Source organism: Brienomyrus brachyistius, chromosome 11, assembly GCF_023856365.1.
Source record: "Brienomyrus brachyistius isolate T26 chromosome 11, BBRACH_0.4, whole genome shotgun sequence".
Lineage (NCBI taxonomy): Eukaryota > Metazoa > Chordata > Actinopteri > Osteoglossiformes > Mormyridae > Brienomyrus > Brienomyrus brachyistius.
In genome coordinates, this window is record NC_064543.1 from 10,781,802 (window position 1) to 10,797,745 (window position 15,944).

Below are 15,944 nucleotides of genomic sequence, written 5' to 3' on the forward strand. Positions count from 1 at the left end.
TGCACCTATCTGCACTGATGTATAATACTGTGCCTTCTGAATAAAGAACAGAGCAGGAAATAGAGAGAGCCCTCTGTCCAGAGTGTGGTGCCACATGCCAGTTTCCGTATGCCAACTGTGTCATCAATATTCAAAATGAGTAAAATTTGAATTTCTTGTAAAGGTATAATAACCCTATACTACGATAAGGCAATATATCGTTTGCATAGCCCAGCTCCCATAAAATAGCGTACCATTAAGATAATCGATGTTTATCCCAAACATGTTTTCTGGTAAAGTAGTTTCTTAACTTTTCCCAGATTAGGTGAAATAAAAATATATATCCCCCGCGAGCCTATACTGGGTAAATGGCTGGAAACGGGGTGGAAGGACAGTGCTTTAACTCACTATCTTTAAGACAACAGGCTTGATTTTAGTATTAATTTACTGACTGCATCACGTTTTCAAGACTATAAAATGAAATGCATATAAAAGGACCTTGATTTCTACAAAGCTGATAACGAAGTGCAATGGTTTTCGTAACAACAAATCATTTAATTGTACTACATCCTTCTAGGAACTGAGTTAAATATATTACGTAATGTTCGACAGCGCAGCTGACCAGTATAAATTATAGCTATAGTGGGTGGAGGTGGAAATATCATGCAAAAGTAATGTGCTTCTCGTCAGGTGTCAAGGTCACACTGGCATTTGTCAACCATACATTTACGAATATATGAATTATTGCGCCGCGCAAGAAGCATTAAAGGTGTTATCAGTAAATATTTTGTACATATTTTCGTCCAACACCGAATCCCCTTTTGCAGCCACAGCCTACAAAAACAGGCGAACAATTAACGCCAACAATCATCCATTTTCCAAACCGCTTATCCTACTGGGTCGCTGGGCACGAGGTAGGGAACAACCCAGGGCACCTTCACACACCGCGCACCTATGGGCAATTTAGTAACTCCAATTGTGGAGGGAAATCCCACGACGACATGGGGAGAACATGCAAACTCCGCACACATGTGACCTAGGCGGAGACTCGAACCCCGGTCCCAGAGGTGTGAGGCAACAGTGCTAACCACTGCACCACCATGCTGCCCCACGCCAGCAACCGATATAACCCTCGCACTTTGTGAACTGCTAAACTAGTTTAACTATACTTGTCTTAATATGTTTTACGAGGGTTAAAGCATCTAGAAATTATAGAACTCGGCACAAGATCACTTGGCCCTAATTGGATTATTCGCAAAGAGTCAGTTGACTTGTTCAAACGAAAACTTGAAAGCCAATCATCGGTTAGAATGGAAGAGCGGTAAAGGCGACGTGGCATTTCTGGCTTCATCGACTTTAACAGTAAGTAAAACTGTTAGTGTAACTTTAACAATATAGCTAAGGCATTTTATTTATATATACATAGTCAGTAATTTGTTGTAATAATATTAAATGTAAGTAAGAAAATTAGGTACTAATCGCTAGTGTAAAACGTTATTTAACGGTAGCGTTACGAACATGTACAGCAATTGAGACATCCCACCTTAGACATACAGATTTTTGGGCGGTGGATAAGGGACAGTAGGGAGAAGTGTGCAGGTCAGGCTTTGGCGGCATTATGGCAATACCCCAACCCCACCCCGACATATTTTATCGTGAAATATCAGAATATCGTTGCTTTTTAAAATTCGATCAGAATACAGTATACTGCGGTGTAACGTGTATACGGTATGACGGTATTAAAGTTAGATACTGCCTAAGCCTGGCACTGGCTGCGGGGTGACGACTTGCCAGTAGTATGTTTTCCGACTTGGCGGTACAGGATTGCAGCAAACTTTGACAGCCGTTGAATAACGAAAGGACAGATTCCAGGGACATTGCGCATCTGCGGGTGTCAATGAGCTACTATCAGTTTATGGGAGACTTCCGGGAGACGTGGGATATCTGCTAATGAGGTCCCTTAAGCTCTGTTTAGTTAGGTATCCCTGAAATAGTAGCATTTTATTTTCTTCTTTTTTTACTTCTTACTTTTTTACTTCAGAGTAGGCTTACATAGAACCAGTTCTCCGGGTTACTTCCTAAATAATCCGACAGCCTAGTCAACCACCGAAATAAAACTTTTACGGATTAAATAACACATTGACTTAGGTTGGTGTTACTTTGTGCGGTTCAACCCCTCGAGATGTAAACATATTTAAAATTAAACGAGTACTTCCAGAGCTTCATCACATTTATGATGATTATGTTAGAAAACATCGTAAATTATACTGCTTAATTTCCGTGTTTGGTGAGCCACAAATACCATAGCAGTGTACCTTAAACATTAATTTCATTTTAAAGGCACCATGTTCATTTGCTGTGCAGCAGGTTTGTCAATCTCTAAAGGAAATGGATTAGTTATTTATAATAATGTACATGCAGTAAATACGAGGTATCTTTCTGTTTGTGTATTGAAACATTTTGGCTCTATCTCTGTATTCCCATGCACAGATAAACAAGTTATCTCTTTCGTCAGAATCTTTTCCTGTAAGATAAAGCAAGAAAAGTTAGACGTTCCAAATCAAGACCAGTGATCAGGATTATTTTTCCACCCCTCTCCTCCTCCTTTGAAATATGAATAGACGGGTGAAGTAATGACACGAGCATAAAGAGTCTTTCCAGCGAGTGGTGGCTGAATGTAATCCCTCGCACTTTGTGAACTGCAGTGAATTTCACACTCCACAGCAAAGGGAAAATGAATAGTTTAAGTGCATTGTACACTTGGAGAGTGCAGGGTGGGCCCCTATATCCAATTCTAGTATTTGGCATATAATTTTTTCCCTAAAGGAAAACATGGGTTGCATAATGGTAAGATTGCCCATTAAAAATGTAATGATCATTAATAGTATTATACAGGAATACTTGTGGAGGATTCAGGTGTTTTACATTGATGATTGTTGCTATATGTGAGGCCTGAGAATGAAAGGCACAAATGTATCTTAGCCTAAGATTTCTGTGCATGTTCAATTCATGTGTATTTAAAATGAGACAAACAGACTGTTAAACGTTTTCTATTCACTCATACTAATAAGACAATTAGTCATTCTCGAGTACAATACTTGTATAAAACTTGTACTTAAGTATTTCATTGTGTTAAAGGACATTTTCTTGTTTTATGATTTTGAAAAGATTGTTATTGTTATTGCACTGCTGCGCAAAAGACACATCTAGTTATCTGCTTGCAGCTAAGTATAATGCTACTGGTAGTATAATTTGCCTACATTTTCAATGTGATTGTTTCTGGTCACTTGTGAGCTTTGGAATGGATAGTGGAAATTGGCAGTGGGACAGAGTTCCCTGAATTTCCTGTGTGTTAACTATGCCTTCACAGTAACTCCAGGTATAAAGGCTTTGGCACCACTGACTTCTTCTTGACATGGCTTGTAGAGGAACAGGGGATTTTAGTAATAACATTGTATCCGTCTCATATTTTGAAACAGATTTACTTGTGCCAAGGTTTGATAGCAGTTCTGTTGATGAATCACCAGCTATTGTAAAACACTTTTCACTGAAAAACTTGCAAGTGCACCTGTATGAGTGCATTGCTTGCATGTTTCTTGTTAGATTAAGTGCTGACCTTTGTTTGTAGGTAAACATGTTTTCACAGTCTTTTATGCTATAAGCATTTTGTTGTCCTACTATGATGTAGTAAATCTGAGTTAAGCCAGTATGTATTTTGAATGATGCGGAACCCAAACACACATTGCTGCAGAAGGCTTTTTTTATCTTTATAATTTCTCTGAGTTTTTTCTCTGCATGGTTTGGTTCTTTAAGCCATGGACTGTCCTCTCTATCTTTCACCGGACTTTCTGTCTTCACTGGAGGATTAACTCACTTTAAATTAAAATAATTGCTGAAGTACAACCAGATATCACATGGGAGTAATCCTTGTATGTGGCACAAATGAAAGACTGTAGGAGTGTCAGATTACAAGCCTTCAACATCTGACAAAAGCACACCAGTAGTGGGAGCCCAGAAACCTCCCAACCCAACAGTTACAGTCCTTATTTTGTCTCCCAGGAAGTTGAAGGATTGGCACTCTAGGGGCAAGTATTTTGATTCAGCTGGGTACTGCACACGGTATCAAGTTAATGCCAACCTCTTCAGTATTAAATGGATGTTCAGGGTGGGCAAGGATGCCGAGGGACTAAATTAGCAATAAAAGAAGGATTAAACTTGTGTTCCTTTGGTTAATACACTCCAATAGGCAGTTTGACGTGATATCTGAGTTTAGTGCAGGTGACACTTTTTTAAATACTTCTATTAAATACATCTGAAGAAAATGCATTGAATAAATTGATTTTTATGTGTTTACTTGCTGTGGAGAAAACCACAAGCCCTGCATGTCTGCCAGTATGAGTAGAGACCCGGGTTTGAGTCTCCGCCTGGGTCACATGTGTGTAGAGTTTGCATGTTCTCCCCAAGTCGTCGTGAGGTTTCCTCCGGGTACTCCGGTTTCCCCCCACTGTCCGAAAACATGCTGAGGCTAATTGGGCTTGCTAAATTGCCCGTAGGTGTGCATGTGTGAGTGAATGGTGTGTGAGTGTGCCCTGCGATGGGCTAGCCCCCCATCCTGGGTTGTTCCCTGCCTCGTGCCCATTGCTTCCAGGATATGCTCCGGACCCCCCACGACCCAGTAGGATAAGCAGTTTGGAAAATGGATGGATGGATGATAAGGTCACTGTTCTGTCCATTGACAGTACTGTACAGTACTGGGTGAATTGAGGTGTCACATAGAGCAGAATTTTTTTAGGTGATAATTTTTTCTACTTGAATGTGATTAACCACTGGATACTCCAGATATCAGGATGCGAACAAGACCTTCAGTCTACAGTGTGACACCACGACTATTGTTTTATTGCCTTCTCAGACATGTTTCTGTGTTTAAAGAATTCCCAGTTTATTAAGTGACAAGCTTCATCAGTGTCCTTAGGCATACTCTTATTGTTACTTTGTGTTAAATGTTTATTTTTCAGCTGCATATTGCACAACCATTGTAGAACGTTACCCTGGAGGGGTGGAGTCAGTGAGTGCGTAAGCAGCAGTCATGTGACAAATAGGGTGGCACTTTTTTTTTTCTTGGTGTACTGTCAGCAGTGGAACACACACAGGCCATGTTGGTAGAGAAGCCATGGACTGATGTAGAATGAGTGTGGCGCACATGCTTAAGGGGAGCACTCTATACATCCTGAGCAGTAGACCCCATGGGCACTGTCCTACTCAGGAAGCACAGATGCGTGACTTGCACAGCTCTGCCAGGAAGTGTCTGACATGTGCAGTCTGAAATCCAGGCCTTTCCTTTTTCCCCCCAACTCCCATAAATGGATGTCGCTCTTAGCCACCAGTCTTTACTCGTACATAGGGGTGTAACGAGATCTCGTGTCACGAGTGAAAATTGGTCTCGCGAAGGCGCTGCAAATCAGTTGCTGTAAGCATGTCGGCGTCTGACGAAATTACCATAGTAGATGCCCCAGACATTTTTAAATCTTTCGTGTGGCAGCATTTTGGGTACCCGGTGGAAAATATAAATGGCAGAAGGGTGACAGACAAAACACGAACCATCTGTAAGCCTTGTAGGAAAATAATGCCATGCACAGCAGCTAACGCTACTACTATGCAAAGCCATTTGCAGCACCATCATAGCTCTTTACTTAAGTCCACTGCACCAGTAAAGAAAACATTAAAAAATGTTTTATGTTTGTTGTTTATATTGTTTTATTAATATTCTATTTTATGTTAAATTAAGTAGTCAAATACGAGAGAAGCCTGTTGTAAGTTTGTGGTGAAATATTTTATGGTGCTAGATATTTGTTCTGTTCTTTACTGCATATGATGATGGTGATTATTTAACACATTTCACCATACATCTGCATTGTTTAGCATGTTTTGTCTTTCAAATTAATGAAATAAAAGGCTGCTTTCCAGTAATATATTTCCTCTTTGAAGTTTTCCTTAAAATATTGTTAATCTTACCTCGTTCTCGTGAACCCAGTATCTCGTCTCGCCTTGTGGGCTGAGTAGATCATTACACCCCTACTCGTACACCACCAAGCATTCTGTCAATAAATATGACATGACCAGCATCTGAAGGTTTTATAGATGGTAACTATGTCTTACTACCTCACAATGAAACACAAATATTACAAATACAACCTGAGATCAGAAGCGTTTTGGCCTTGCATACCCAGACTTGCTGTGCAGTCGGTGTGAGTCACACCTTTTTAGTGCTTTTGTCGTTAACTTGGTTGCATAAGAATGTGTGTTTGAGAGCCGCCTTGCCTAGCAGGCAATAGCAATGAGCTGCTTGTCTCTTCTAACTCCCACTTGTCATTCAAACACAACTCTTCATTTGTATTTATCCTTAGATGAGACGTCGCTGAATGCTGAGGTCTTAAGGAACAGGTAAGCTTGGAAAACACGTCATAAAATGTCTTGCGGCATATGAGATAAGGATGGAATTATAAACTTATGAGGGCATTTGTCTGGATTTTTAATAGTTGATTAAATTTTTGTCTGGTATAGACTTCCACATATCTAAAGACTGTGTTTCAATATTGCGAATGGAATCCTTTTTAAAAGAAGTATTCTATCTGCATCTGGTTAAACTGGTCCTCAGTTGAGTTTTTGCTTTGGGTCCTTTTATTCCATATTCTATATATACTCTCCATTGGCAAGCAGCAGTTTTCTTCTTTAGTGTTAATTGGATGCTGATGTTGGGTGCCTCTCTGTAGTCTTGAAAAAGCTTTCTTATGCTTTCATATAGACCGTTCATGAACCTGAACTTGACCTCAAGAGGGTAATTCTTCTGGTGTGCTGAGTTAATTAGTGGATTTTAGGATGACATTTTCTCTTTCTTTTATTCAGCATGGACCCTGCGACCCAGCTTCTTTGACCTTTTGGTAAAGGCTAAAAAGAATTGCTAAATATTAATAGGTATTAATGACCTCTGAGTGCGTTCTGGTCTCAGTTTTGCCTTTGTCCCCAAAGAGACATCAGACGGCTGGTGCTTTTGTCTCACAGTAGTGCTCTTGGTCTGCTGATGTCTTGTTCATTAGGTGTGGTGTTTCCAGTCCACTTCTGAAGATGGTCATTAATGAGGCAGGGCCATTCATGTCATGGCATCCTTGGCATCACGTTCAAGGCTGAAGTCTCAGTCTTCAATTATGTTGTGCTCCATTCTCGCTGCAGTCCAACCCAATGCAATATCATTACCATGCTTGCTATTCATTTTTATTTAGGTACTTAATTTTGTCAGACAAATTAGACTTTTATTTATTTGTTTCATTAGTTATGTGGAGGAATCTGAACTGTGTGTGTGTGTGGGGGGGGGTGTGTGAAATCCATCTATCTCTACTGGAGTCTGCATATTATAGATGGAACAGGCTTGTGTGTTTAGTGAAAGAGAGGTTCTCTTCTAAATGCTTAATGTAAATGGACATGACTCCCATAAAGCAGTGGGGGCTTCCTGGGGCATACATGATTTCTCTCTCCTGAAAGCTCATTACAGGGTCAAAACTAAAAATGTTGCCTAAGTAGTTCTTACGTCCCATCATGCACATGGTGTGATATAAGGGTTTCATAGGTAATTGTAAAGACTCTGTACTTTAGTTAGCTTCTCTTTAAGTGTTTCTGCTGATTGTTGTGCAGACTGAAGGTGGTCTTAAAGCACTTCACCCCCCAGGATGTTTCAGCTTTTACAAACCAAACATAAGCACGGCTGACCTAAAATCTGCCGTTTGGGGTCACCTGCAGTTGTGGGCTTGTTATGCCGCTGTGAAGCACAGTGAAATGCACACCCTTCTGCCATAGCAGGGTACTGCTAGACTTCTGCCTGAGCCTCAGTGTCAGATCCTGTTGCTTTTACTCAAATAAAAAGATGAATATGCTTTTTTTTTAGTTTTTATTCCTTAGTTTTTTTACATTTTTGTTGTTTGGGATTTTTTTTAGTTTAAAATAAAAGTAATTCTGAATTGCAGTCTTCATTAAAAATGACATCTGGGTATGAAATTTAACATGAACCACCATGCTACCTTTTTTAAGCACAGCTTTTGTTTGTTCGTTGTAAATTATTTGAAGTTTAATGTAGCTTAACATTTATGCAATTATATTATAACCATTAGACATTAAAATCATTTAGCTAATTAACAAAATAACCAAACTTGTGCTTTTGAAGGGTGCTTAATATTTGCATGTGGATTTATTGTGATCTTTGGCTAGTAATGCATATTTAGTATTGTACGTTTAGATAACTTGGTTTCAATACTTTGGTGTAGAAATGTTGTCTGGACAGCAATATGGGGAAATCATATTGGTTATGCCTTTGAAATAAAAATTTCTGTGATACCACATTCAAGGTTTTCCGGCCGTAGTCTTTAAAGGCAGTTACATTAAAGGATTGAACGTCATCTGGCCTCTCGCTCTCCACTATTGTCCGAAGACTGTGTATGGATTTAAGCGCGGCTAACTGTTGGCCACAATACCAGAGCAAATTGCCGTTCCCAGTCACTGGTGGTCTCCTCCAGCTGTCTGCCTCATCCGTGCGCAATCAGATATATGAGCTCACATGCTGGGGCAGGCAAAGGGGGAGGGGGTTGTTTCGAAAGGAGGAGGGAAGGGGGAGGAGCCTTTGTGGCGTGCTGTCCGGTTCGTAACTCTCAGGGAGCCACTGTGCCAAACGAATCCCACGCCACTGTCTCTTTGCAAGGTCCCACTGCACCGGGGCTACGGTTCGTGTCACGCTCTGTAACTCCAGACGGATCCGCTCCAGGCTCTTTCCGAACAGCAGTGGATGGGCAGGAGTTCACCCTGGGGTAAGTGTCACCTGTCTCTGGCATTCAGTCAGGACGACCTGGATTTGGGGTGTCGAATGACGCCCCATCTCCGGCTTGGGACAGCTAAACTTTTTGATTAGAAATGCAATAACAACATAATGTAATGTCTTGTTTTTCAGAAGTTGTGGTAATTTCCATGCAATCATTGTAAGATCTGCTCTGTGTTACGGTTGAATGTAAAGTGTGAAAATCAACAACAATTTAATTGGGGCTTTCTTGTAGTCCAGAGTGTATTTATGTTTGTAGTCTATTAACATTTACTTTAATTAGGAAGCCTGAATGGAACGAACACAAAGCCTGAGTTTATTACCCCAGTCATTAAGTCAGTTAAACTTTTTCAAAAGTTTCTTGAGCAAGAAGGCATATTGATCTGGTTCAGCGTGTAATTTCTGCTCCGGTGTGGCATTCAGACATGGGTGTGTAACAGCAAGGAGATCATGAAATGCTTTGTCTCTTATTTAGGTAATTAACCTTTATACATGCTTGCGCACACATACAGACACTGTAACGCTGATAAAAACAGTAGTAAAGAAATAAGATTTTGTGACCTTGACTTTATTGCCATTGGCCAACTCTCTGGTGTCGCTCCGTCATTGTGGTGTCCGGCCAGTTATACAGGGAAGGGTTATGGCCCCAACCCATCTCAGTCATTTTGCCAATGCTGGCCATCTTCTGGCAAGGCCCTCTCTGAGCTCGCGGTCAGGCTGGCCAGGCATGTTTGTGAGGAGGTTAGAAGCATGTGATGCAGGCTCACGCCCTTTGGGAATTCCAGCTCCAGGATTCCAGGTGAGCGAGTTCTCGCACGTGTGGATGACGCGTGGCGCGTCTCCTGAGATCACAAACCTGACATGGAAGAAATGAGTTAATCTGAGAAGATGTAACAGTCCCAGGTGCAATGTTGGAAAGGTTTATTCACCCCCCCCCCTTTTATACTCCTTATCCAGTGCAGGGTAGCAGTGTGAGTAGAATAATAATGGAAATAAAAATGGATATTAAGTTTGCCAGAAGTGCCTTTCTCATACTGGCCAAGAGTGGGAGCATTTTGGAAAGATATTTCTGTAGTTAAATGGTTTAATATTTGCTCACCCTCTCCAATACTACTGATGAGTACTAAAATCAGCAGTCAATTTGACTATGATGAATGATTTAAAATAAGATGCTCATCTCTGATACAAGACAAAACATTAAAATACTTCTGGGACACAATTCAGCAGCATCTATAGATGGGAATACCCAGCGAGGCATTCCAAAATCACAAACTGATGGTGTGGTTCCACTTTGGAATTATAAAAATAGCATTTTACTATGTCTTTGTACGTGCAGGGTGTATTTTAGAGGTGCCATATGTCATAAGTGAGTTATGTCACGCTCTGCATTGTTTACAGGACAGGCATGGCTGTCTTCAGCATAGAGATGGATCTCAAAGACAGCCAGTCAGATTTCCTTTCCTGACAGTTATATATATATCCGCACAGATCAGACCTTTTTCTGTCATGAGATGAGAAATGTCCATTTCCCTGCTGGATCTTTAAAGTGCTATTAAAAGCGTTTGGGGATGATTTATACAGTATGGCTTAAAGATTTTCGATGGGCTGTATCACACTAAATTGTGTTTGATGTGTGATGTGAACACATCTGTAAAATGCAGGCAGGTTTTTGCTGACCCTGTACAGTATGAAAGAGATACTTTAGTGAAATTGGGCATATTCAGCTAGGAAAAGTTCTGTGCTTCATTATGCCGTATATAATGAGATGTACTGTGGATGCCTTGTAGGCCTTGGGATGACTGTATTGACATGGGGTGGGCTCCTTCAGCATGGAAAGTTGGTTTTCCTCCCTAGTGAGCCTCAGGCCTGTCCAAGTGACACGTGCAGCTTTGGTCAGCATTTTACCATGGCCTCTAGGTACAATGTTCCCTAGAAGGGTACAGGCAGGAAGAACGTAAGCACATTCAGCACGAATCTCAGCTGCACGCGTGATTCTGCAGTGTCATCGTGACACCAAGTGACATGCAGTAGCACTTAAAAACAGCCACGCTGTCTCAGCGCAATTTTTTGGAACATTTTAAATTGGTATGGAAGTAATTATATTCTCCATGTACCTAGCAGGCTGACTGAAGCCATGCAGCTATGAGTCCAACATGGTTTCCCATGTGATTCAAGGAAGCCGGCACCTTATTCATGAAAACATGGCCTCTTTGATGTGTCTTTAAAACACTCTGGCCTTTTGAGACGTTTCTCTACTGAACATCTTTCCATTTTCATACAAAGCAAAGCATTTACATTTGGAACAGTTATCACGAAATAGCCAAGCTGTGTATGAGGGTACTGTCTATGACGGTTTAGAGACGACCGAAGGATTAATGAAGAGTGCAAGCTATAGAGGCACTAGATTTATGACTGAGAGGTCAAAGTTCAGTCCTCAGATGTGTGCTGCATTCTGCGAGCTGTAAGAACCGTGGTACTGCTGAAACACTACAGAACATTCATTCATTGTGGACTTTGAAGCCATTCTTCGTACCTGAGGGTTGTGGGAACTTACTGATCCGCACATGATGCTTTTTTGTCAACCCATATGCTCATTCACCTGCTTGTCCCTCCCAATCAGGTGAGGTTTGATGAGGTGTCCTGCTACAGTTGACGTTGTCTTCTCAGGTGACAAATTGTTTTCACGGTAGTAAAGCCTGGTAGTCAGTTCAGGGTGTCAAGTGCGACTTATTCTTCCTCATTCCAAACAGAAGAAGTAACAGTTGGTGCCTTTTGAAATTAGCTTTCGTCTTTATTGTGTTGCTGTCTGTATGGGAAGCATTCGGTGTAATTTGAATCTGTATCTCGGTACCATATTATGGCAATAATCATGACTATCGCTGGGTGTGGTAATTAGTTTCTGTAATACAATGCAATCATTTAACAGAAGCTTCCGTTAAAAGTGAATTTGAGTGCTCCTCAAGGACTGTTATTATCAATTAGGGAGCATTGCACTTTTTCTTTACAAACCTTTGTCGCATGGACTTTGTGATTCTGGAATTGCGCTTTAGGATAACACTGTGAGTCGCTTCTTGCGTTTATCTTCAAAACAAAACCAGGTAAGCCTGACATGGACACGTGGTATCATACAAAGCTCTGTAAATCTTAACTTGTGATGACCATGGTTATTCACGAAGGGGCATTTTTAACAACATCTGTAGTTTGGTACAGGATGTGGATTGATGATTATGTAGTGATCTTTTTAGTAGACATTAATCCTTTAAAATGACTGTGATTAGCCATGGATGATCTCTTTAGTTATTTATTTGCTCACCTTTTCCTAGTGTTATTTACAAAGCTTATTTAGCTTGCAGCCAGGTTGATAAATAGCATTATACCCTTTTATCGTTAATGTCAGTAGTTCTGTCTGCAAGACTTTGATTGCTCTTAACCTTTATCAGCTGAATGATTAAGCTGATTCAAGGTCATCCCAAGTTACTAAGTTTGCCTTACACTAGCCAGGATGTTCTGATGCTATACTGGAAGACATACTTAGTTAGTTATTTTTCCTTTGTTCCTTTGGATCCAGCTCAGCCACCTCAAGTATTTTCTGTCAGTCACAGCTGATCTATGACCATTTTGACCTCCCTTGGTCTTATACTTGGATCAAGCTCATCGTGAGTGTTTGGAATGAAAGCTGTACTTTTTCTTGAAGGCGGTTACACATTTAGAATTGGATACAATTGAGTAAATGACTGTACTTTTCCCAAAGATCTTTCCTGCTTCTATGGCCTCCCAACTAGCAGTGTTGGTAGGATTAAAGGAATCTCTGAAAGCCATGATGGATTTGAGCATCATGTGTTATTAGTCACTGACTGGTTTAACCCACTCCCAGCTGACTACTATATTTTGTTCATATTGGTTTAAATCTCTTGTAGCTCCTGGCCACTTTGTGTGTTGCTTTCCCACTGCACAACAGGAACTGGGTTGCTAAACAAGCATGGGAGATGCAAAAAGCTCATAGATAAAACTTCACACGAAACTACACCGCTACCCCAAAACAATGGATGACTAACAAGGTTTTTTGTTAGTTATGTGTTAGTTCCTGGGTGCATCGATCGCAATAATAATGGGAAACAGCCTTTTATTCATATTTAGTTTATCTTTCATTGTTAAATCTGTCCAGCAGATGGATCTTTCATTTTTCACAGAATAAAAAATATTATTCCACTAATAAGCACTGGCAAATTTCAACACTAATCGAATTTTCTGATGGGTAATTGAACAAATCGAGATACAAAAACAATTCCATCTGCTCAATTTTGGCACTGCTAGTTCTGTCTTTTCCCTGTACTTCTGCATAAGTTCCAAGCTAGTGTCGGTGCCTGTGGTCAACCAAATCAGTAAGATATTGCTGTAAGCGCCTCCCCAGGAGTACCTCTGAGGACCTAGAATTGGACTGAGGTCTATCAGTGGGAACACAACAGAACTTCCTAGTTCCAGGAAGTTCCTGCTATGGGAAAGTGCCTTGTCTTGTACTCGCTCTCTTTCTCTCTCTCTCTCACACACTCACACACACACACACACACACACACACACACACACACTCTCTCTCTCCGGGTGTTTCATGTAATATAGGATGATGGTTTAAAAAAAAAAAGGCATATTTGCAAGTCACACCACCAAACTGTACAGTTGGCATAATGCAGTCAGGTAGCAAATGTTGTCCTAGTATCCACCCAAGCCAGAGTTGTCCATCATACTACCAGACAGAGATATGTGATTTGTCACTGTACAGAACACCACTCCATTCAACACTTGACATTGCGCTTAGTGATGTGAAGCTTTCATGCAGCTGCTTGGCCATGCATTGAGTCAACAGAGCGTTGGCGACTTTGCAACCCCAGTAGGGATTAAGCAGTCAGGATAATGAATGGATGGATGGACTTTGCACATTATGTGCTTCATCACTTGGCAAGTCCCCTCTCTTGCTTTTTGTAGTCTGACACTTCATAGCTTAGTTTAGTGAAGTCTTAATCACTTCAACTTTGCAATAATAACACTTAAAATTGACTGTGGAATATCTAGTAGGGAAGAAATTTCACAAACTGACATAGGTGGGAACCTATGACAGTACCCTGCTTGAATTCACTGAGCTTCAAAACAACTCCATTCTTTCACAATTGTTTGTAAACTTGTAACTGCATGATTAGAGGCTTGATTTTACACACCTGTGGCAATGGGTCTGAATGAAACTCCTGAATTCAATGATTGAGAGGTGTGTCCCAATACTGTTTTTCATATAACATACATCAGTTCTACATATAGCCATGGTCTAGTGAGTGAAATGACTGATAAAGGCTTGCTATCTGGAACATGTGGAAATGTGTCCAGTTGCAAAACATGGTAAGTTTAGGGCAATCACAATTGCCAACCCTGACAATTGGTTACGTTGCAAGTGGTGTTGGCTGGCACTGCAGAGGACTAAATGCCCATGAGGGCATCACGGTCAGTTGGACATGCTGTGACCTTTGACCCCTTGGCAAAAAAGAAGCACCAGTCCATCCATGATATTAGTGATGCAATTTTTGCAGTCCTTCACATTTATTAAATATGCTAAATAAAGTACTGGTGTAAAATACCTAAATTCCAAGTTTAAATTGGGTAGACAAAAGCCTGTAGTGAGAGCTTATCTGGGTGTTGAATGGATGTTAAAGGCAGGGATGCACAATGTTGGGTTTTTGCCGATATTTTCAGACTCTTTTTAGGCAATGCCAATTCCGGTATATACGCATTTTTTCAGTTTTGCTTGAAGAGAACAACACCAAGTCTGTCTTGCACTAGAAATAACCTATTACTCTAATTGTAATGGCAGAAAACAAGAGACCTAAAACATTTGATTCTACCATAAATGTATAATTTTGGAAATGAAAAGTCATGAAGTTTTCAAAAATAAGGAAATTATTTCAGTTTGAACTAGATGTAGATTATATACCAGTGCAGCATTTTATTTTTAAGTAAAACAGCAACGGCAAAGCTAAGCTCCATATGCCACTTTTGGTGAGCCATAAACACCACTGTAACATCCCAGTGACAGTGAGCTGTCTATTACACAAAATAAAAGAAGGTTTAAGTAACATTAAAGTAACCTTTTCAAATGGTGATGTTACATGTGTGTTGCAAATAAGTTTTGCTATGTTTCAGACAGTCGGCCCGCTGTATGCATGGCATCTCGGATGCTCAAGTCCCTTATATACAATGGTGTAGTATTTGTGTATAATCTATGCACATCCTCCCGTATTCCTTAAATCATCTCTGAATAACTTACAATGCCTATTACAGTGTAAGTGCAGTGTAACTAGTTGTTACACTGTACAGCCTTGCATCGAGATACGCCTGAAAGTGAACCTAGAACAAAGTTAGTGGGTAATGCTTTTTATTATAAAACTATTGTTTTCTGTAGAGCACTATATATATTACAGTACTGTACTTATTTCCTTACCTCTTCCCTATAACTATCGAGATACGCCCAAATTGACTTGCGTCCGATGGTCCTAGTCCCAAATGCAGATGCATGTCTGTACACTAACTACAAACTATCCATCCATCCATCCATTTTCCAAACCGCTTATCCTATTGGGTCGCGGGGGGGTCCGGAGCCTATCCCGGAAGCAATGGGCACGAGGCAGGGAACAACCCAGGATGGGGGGCCAGCCCATCGCAGGGCACACTCACACACCATTCACTCACACATGCACACCTATGGGCAATTTAGCGACTCCAATTAGCCTCAGCATGTTTTTTTTGGACTGTGGGGGGAAACCGGAGTACCCGGAGGAAACCCCACGACGACATGGGGAGAACATGCAAACTCCGCACACATGTGACCCAGGTGGAGACTCGAACCCGGGTCTCAGAGGTGTGAGGCAACAGTGCTAACCACTGCACCACCATGCCGCCCCAACTACAAACTAAATGTCAGCAAATAACATTTCCTTTTTTTCAACACTTCGATTGTTTTTCTTTAATGTTTTAAGAAAGAAACACAGTAAAACATAGAATATTTAAAATAGAAGTACATATAGAATGTATTATAATTAAGTAGAGAAAAAAATGTTGGGATTTATTT

The 15,944-nt window shown here is 40.7% G+C and overlaps 1 protein-coding gene across 1 annotated transcript in view; it reads left to right on the forward strand.

The window, feature by feature from the left end:
- Window positions 1-1,167: 1,167 nt before the first annotated feature.
- Window positions 1,168-15,944, forward strand: part of plekhg4 (pleckstrin homology domain containing, family G (with RhoGef domain) member 4) — a 64,486-nt gene continuing 49,709 nt past the window's right edge. The window contains exons 1-3 of the mRNA XM_049031542.1: window positions 1,168-1,341; window positions 6,384-6,420; window positions 8,723-8,828. The gene's annotated coding sequence lies outside the window, so the exon portion shown is untranslated. The remainder of the gene's footprint in view (window positions 1,342-6,383; window positions 6,421-8,722; window positions 8,829-15,944) is intronic.